This window comes from Poecilia latipinna, unplaced genomic scaffold, assembly GCF_001443285.1.
Source record: "Poecilia latipinna isolate Pla-1442-1.1 unplaced genomic scaffold, P_latipinna-1.0 Scaffold379, whole genome shotgun sequence".
Taxonomy (NCBI): Eukaryota; Metazoa; Chordata; class Actinopteri; order Cyprinodontiformes; family Poeciliidae; genus Poecilia; species Poecilia latipinna.
This window is the reverse complement of record NW_015112995.1, coordinates 16,901-23,783: the sequence shown is the minus strand read 5'-3', so window position 1 is coordinate 23,783 and position 6,883 is coordinate 16,901. Positions and strand designations below refer to the sequence as shown.

Here is a 6,883-nt window from a genome sequence, read left to right as displayed (position 1 = left end):
TTTAGCAAGACATAATGCCACTCCAGTTTGCTCTATTTTACTTATTTAATCAGACATTAAAGGTGGAGAGCAAATCAATCATCGCTGGAAATTCCAAACGTTGCAGCCTGACCTTGAATACGAGGACAGATGGATAGAATAAAATGTCCCACAAGACAATAACCCAAGAAGACCGTGCCGGCTAAAGTCCGGCTATTTGGAGATTCCTGCAAGAACTTGGTTTCTAGGAAGAGTTTTTGTCTTCTCTGGAAAAACGTATAGGCCAAAGAGGAAAGCAGGGGTCTGCTGATGAAAAGGAAAAGGCAGACTAATGTACCTACTACACCTGCTGTGGCAAAGAAGGACACAAAGGGTCGTGTAATCCAAAAACTGAAGAATGTCACAAAAGGTCTCTTCAAACACAGCATATCAGTTTACATGAGGAAGACACTCAACATCTTCAAGCATGTCAAAAAGTCAACAAGACGGCGTTTTCACCGGACAGATCGATTTCCATTCATGAAATCATTCAGATGACGATGCATGCATCGGTTCTCCACCTCGTCCTGACATTGCTAATGTTGCCATTTTGAACGACTATCCACGTTAAATTTGTGGATGCAACCTTTCTGTCCCACTTCTCACTCTCTGCAGACGTTGCTACAACGTAATCCTCCTCCCGCTCTCCTCCAGCTCCATATGACAACCGGTTCTGGTTCTTTGGGTTCTCCACACCATTCGTTAGCCATGTTGTTCAACAGTAAAAACAAACCAACAGAATAACTAAAATCTTCCCTTCCAACTCTAATAACAAAATATTTCTCTGTAAAAGTGAATTTTAAACAAGAGATTTTTTGAGCACAATATAAATTCTGAACAAAACTTCAAAACAATATAAAACCACATTAAAAAAATCCCTGCCATCAATATTTATATAAAACTTTAACTGTTAGTTCTTCCCTCAAACTTTAACTAAACTGCACTCAAAACTACAAGATAAAGGGCTGATCTTGTTTTATCATGTTACAAAAATGTAAAATGACTTCATTCACAAATGCAGAACACATTTTCAAAAACAAGTAAAATTAAAATGATACAAATTAAACAATGATTTTAACAAAACAAATTAAAGAAAATAAAATTAATTTTCAGTGGTCCAGCTCTTCGTCCTGCTCTGTTTGTCTGATGGCATCAATTTTCTTTGAAAGATTTTAGGAAAAAAACAATGTCAAAACACAAAGCAATTGAAAATATATTTATTAAAATAAATAAAAAAACTTTTTTTCTAGCTGGAAAGCCTCATGAATACTTTTATTCAAGAGAAGCCGCCGGATCAGTCCGGTGACACTGTAACCAAAAATAAAATATTTTTTGCAATGAACACTGATAGTTAAGTGAACAGCAGCAGAAATAATCCTGACATATAGACTATTCCCCCGCTCTTAATGCTTCATGTCACACATGCTTAGTTTGTGAACAAAAGTTTAAAAAGGAGAAAACATCCACAGAAAACTTAAAACTTCACACAGAAAACAAACAAATCACATATTCAATACATGACTGACTCTACAGTTGCCATTTGAATGAGGAAAATAATTTCAAAGCTGCTAGAAAATGTAGAAAATGCCTTTGTTGTGGAAAATAACTCATGCATGTAAACAAAACAAAACCAATAATTGTACATTTTACAACAAACATAATTACATAATTATTGCAAAGCAATTCATAAAATGCCAAACTCAGGAGCAAAACCGCCTGGTTTGTCCTCCAGGTTCGAATTTGCGGATCTCCGACATCTCCCCGAGTTTTCATGGTGTCACTTCCTGTTTTCATTTATTTACATATTTTTGCTTTTCTTTTTTTAATTACCAAAACTAACAAACAACCCTAACCCTACCCCATTGTTGACATTAGTCTCTAACCAATTTTGGACCAGGAACAGTGGAGTGAGCCTGAGTTTCTGTAGTGGTTAAACATTTACATGCTGCAGAAACTTCTAAAGTTTCTATCTTCTCTGTTAGTTGTTGAACTTGGTTTTTGAGGCTAGTTAGTTCTTGCTGCAGTAGCTTTTCCTTTTGTTCAAAAGCCCAGAAGTCTTCCCTTCTTTTCCAGGGCTTCGAGGGACATTTTAAAGCCTCATGAACCGACATCTGAATCGCTTCGTGTGAAGCTGCTGGATCAGATAGACGATACTGCAAGAAAGCTCCATAAATAATAAATCACATTAAACAACTGATACCATTCTTTCACTGAAATGCTTACTTTGTGGAAAAAAGTATAAATGAAAGAAAACGTCTAAAAATGAATTAAAACTTAAAAGATATCTTGAAAATAAAGAAATCTTTTAAGAAAGTCGCATATTAAAAACGTGTGATAACTGACTCCAGAATAGTAAGAAAAGGAAAGTAACTTTAGTAAAAGATGCAAATAAATAAATAACTTGGTAAAAATGATGTGGGATAAAAAGAAGAAAAAACATTTAGCACATATGACTATAAGAAAAGAAATAATCATAAATGCAACAACAATCATAATTACATGTAAGATTATTTTGAATATGTGAAAAGTAAAAATAATTTAGAAATAGTTTAAGTTGAGAATCTACAACAGTTTTTCTAAGAATAAGTAATCTGAATTAAATGACATTTTGAAAAATAGTTTATTTATTTTTCTTCCTTAATTAAAAATTCTCAACATAATTTTGGACTAATATATTAAAAATTTAAGATTGAAAGGACTCCCTCCATTGAAACTGCTAAAACCATAAGCAGACTACAAATAAAATACAATGCAGGAAAATAATTTTAAAAAATTACCAAAAAAAATCCTAATAAAGACAAGAAAGTCAGAGTGCTATTATTATTAAAGATTGTAAACATCCGCCTTTCTCCAACTAACATTGCAGAAAAGAGGCGGGGCACACTCTGGAGAGGTCACCAGTCTTTTGCAGGGCAACACAGAGAAAGTAAAAAAATACAAACTCACACCTAGGAAAAATGTAAAGAAACTAATTAACCTGAGAGTCATGGTTTGACCTGTGGTAGGAAGCTGGAGTACCCAGAAAGAACTAACCATTCAAAAACTCCATGCAGAAAGATCCTGGACCGGAAATAAAACCAAAAACCTGAAAGACAACAGCTCTACCTACTGCACAACTTTAGAGCCTCATTGTAAAAAAATTAATTTAAAATAAAAAGTAAGAATTGACTATTAGAAATTGATTTTCTATTACCATAAATAAAATAACTACATTAATAGGAAGTATTAACTAAAAACACCAATGCAACTTGAAAAACATGAAAGAAATATTAATATAATGGAAAGTAAAAAAAAACTATATTTAAAAATATGAATCATCAACAAATACTTTGTAACAGATTTTTTCGAGTTGCATTGAAAGGCAAGATGAACGTGGAGACGGACCCGCTGAGTTTAAAACTGCCACAGCGAATGAGACCTGAGCTACGCACATGTTAAAATCCTGCAGCAACCAAGTAAAATGCAAAGAACTTCATGAAGTTTTTCCCCAAATTAACAAAACTTTAGATGACTTGCCAACACCAATAAAGCACCTGTAGCTTGTTAAGAATTAGCCTGTAGCTACTGGTGTTGTCTGAGTTCGGATCTCTGATTGATTTTTCCCATGAAAATAAGTCAATGCCTTCAATGTTAAACTCGTATGAAGCCAGGGATCCACTTATGAATGCCTTTAACAAAATATTGTTATTGCATCTTTATAGAATATCAATAGAGAATGTAACTACTTAAAACTAAACCAGTTTTAAATGAAACCCATTTAAAGCTACGTTGAATATGACACGTTAAATTCTAAACGCATCCACACGAACCGGACCTTGACCGTAAGGTTTACATGTATCAGACGTCCTCAGCGTTTGACGCCCCACACATTTGAAATGGTGCAACGCTAAACGACAGAAACCGCAACAATTGGCTTTTAATAAACAACATGCGTGTTAAAAACAAAACGCACCATTTATAAAACTCCACCACGCACTTCAGTTATCATCATTTCCTTTGCTTTTAGTTTTCTGCACATCACCATAACTTATAGCTTTTTAATAATTATGAAGTCTTCCATATTGGCTAGGAAACTAAGGATTATTTTAAAAAGCTTTAAACGTGGGCTCTAATATCTAAGACCGCGTTCTTCCCGTCTTTCTTTCATTCTTCTGTCCCCCGGTGTTAATTGTCTTACCCCTGTCCCGTGGTCTAATGGCGGTCCTAACTGCCCCTCCTGCCCCCACAATTTTCTTTAGTAGTTAACATCCAGGTGAAATTTACGGAATTCTCCGTCCTAAAACTTCTACGCTATGTTTTATATATATATAAAAAAGAATTGCTGTAATTTGAACTACTTAAAACTAGAAAAGCTTCTGAAGATAGTATTTTTTAAAATTAGATAGCAACTGATATACTTACTGAGGCGAGATGGGCCGCATTTTGCACGGCCTTCAACTCGGGGTCGGTTAAAACACAATAAAAACTTTTCCTTATTACTGAAAATATACCATGAAATACCTACTTAAACAACCCCGTCGTGCAAGAAAAGGAAATGTCTGCAAATGAATCTGAGAATATGAGTCTGGAGCACAAAGGGCGGGACCGCCCTCTTTCCCAATTTTAACTCGATAATTTGTGATGGATTATGGGAATTCCTTTCTTAATAACGGCCATTTGAACTTTGACCCTTTTGACTATGGCTCTATTATTTAGAAAAATTACAACACAAATAAATTAACAATAAATAATAATAAAAAACAAAATAATTTGGAATAAATAATGATATATAATTGAAAATCTAAAGCTCTTATCTTTACCAAGCGGTATTACGCAACTTTTGAAAGCGACTCTGTTCATCATGAAGCAATTAAATATATTGTAAAAATACTAAAGTCTGTATTAAAAATACTAAACTCTGTATTAAACATCACTTCTGATATATTGAGCTGAAATAAAAAGAAAAAAATATATCTGAACTTAAATATAATTATTGAAATAAAAATAAAGATTTTCCCAAAAATATAAAGAAAAGATCACCTGTTAGACATGCGCAATATGAACATCATACTAAATATTTATTATTTCTGTTCTTCACATTAAAATAGAAAGTTGTTTTACGATAATAAAGATGCTCTAGAGCGCTGCATCTTTTCACTGACCAGTTCATAGATTTATAGTAAAAGGACGAACGCAAAGATGCGAGAAAAAACAAAAACATAGTTTTATGGAGGAAAAGCCTCTCAGACTCTGAGCTCAAAGAGATGCCAGAGAACACCAAACAATTGATTTAATTTCACATAATTATCTCCGTTGAATCCATTTGTCTGTAATGAAACACATTTACCGTATTTGATCTTTGTTGTGAATGACATACATTAACAGACGAACGAGTAATTAGTCCAAGTTTGTCGTTAATTGAACATTCAGAAATTACATTTGTATGTGATGACTCCTGAAATTTGTAAAAACGCCAAGGCAAAGGCGCATGTAATGTTAAAATACAGGCGCAAGGTAAAATAACCCTTTTACCAGGGGTGAAGCACAGCTGTTGTCATTGCAACCGCCATGAGCCGAGCAGGGATTTCATTAAAAACATCCCATTCAGTTACGATGTCAGGTGTTCAGGCTGAATCATCATGAATAAAATAATTACATTCATTTGGAAGTGTTAACTAAAAGCACCAATGCAACTTGAAAAACATGAAAGAAATAATATTAGAATAGAAAGTAAAAAAAAAACTATTATTTAGAAATATGAATCATCAACAAATTGTAAAAAGTAAAAGGTCTCTGGTTCGAAACCAGACAAACAGTTTTTGGAGGTTATGCATCTCTTAGGGTGCAGTGAGACAACAAGAGCCTTCCTCTTTCATGATGGTTCAATTGCCAATTGACTACATTGTAGGCATCTTTGAAATCCAAGCTACTTTACTTAAACCACCACCAGGTGGTTCTATGGTGTAATGGTTAGCACTCTGGACTCTGAATCCAGTGATCAGAGTTCAAGTCTCAGTAGATCCACTTCTCTCTGATCCTGACATCTTCCATAATTTTTTTGATCTCAGGCTTAGTTTATGGACTGTTTAGTGGTTCTCATGTTTGCTGTACATGCAAAAGGTCTTTGGTTCGAAACCAGACAAAAATAAATTTTGCATGTTCTGTTCATCACAGGTGTTCACTAAAGGTCATCATGGGTTCTGTGGTGTCATGGTCTGTACTCTGAATCCAGGCATCTGAGTGCAAGCCTCAGTTGAAATTTTCATGCATTGCATCTCACATCATCAACTTTGGAACCTCAAACTGAAACAGAGCAGAGAAGTTCAGTTTCTGTAGTGTAGTGGTTCTCATGTTTGCTTCACACACAAAAGGTCTCTGGTTCGAAACCAGACAGAAACAGATTTTACATGTTTTATTCATCACAGGTGTTTACTAAAGGTCAACAAGGGTTCTGTGGTGTCATGGTCTGTACTCTGAATCCAGGCATCTGAGTGCAAGCCTCACTAGAAACTTGATGTGTTGCATCTGACATCTTCAAATTTGGAACCTCAAGCTGAAACAAAGAATAGAAGTTCAGTTTCTGTAGTGTAGTGGTTATCACGTTTGCTTCACATGCAAAAGGTCTCTGGTTTGAAGCCAGACAGAAACAGATTTAGTATGTTCTATTCATCACAGGTGTTTACTAAAGGTCAACAAGGGTTCTGTGGTGTCATGGTCTGTTCTCAGAATCCAGGCATCTGAGTGCANAACAATTCCCTAAAATGTATGTCATAGTACCTATACAAATATTTTATCAAAATTGTAGAACAATTGTGACATTCATTCTGTTACCTCATTGCAGATGGAGTTGTTTTAATGCTAGTAATTTTATTGTTCCATGGATGCA

General features: G+C 34.7%; 1 non-coding gene across 1 annotated transcript; it reads left to right on the top strand.

Moving 5' to 3' along the window:
* Window positions 1–5,949: 5,949 nt before the first annotated feature.
* Window positions 5,950–6,021, top strand: trnaq-cug (transfer RNA glutamine (anticodon CUG)). The gene has a single exon. It is a non-coding gene; the product is annotated as a tRNA-Gln (tRNA).
* The last annotated feature ends 862 nt before the right edge of the window (window positions 6,022–6,883 follow it).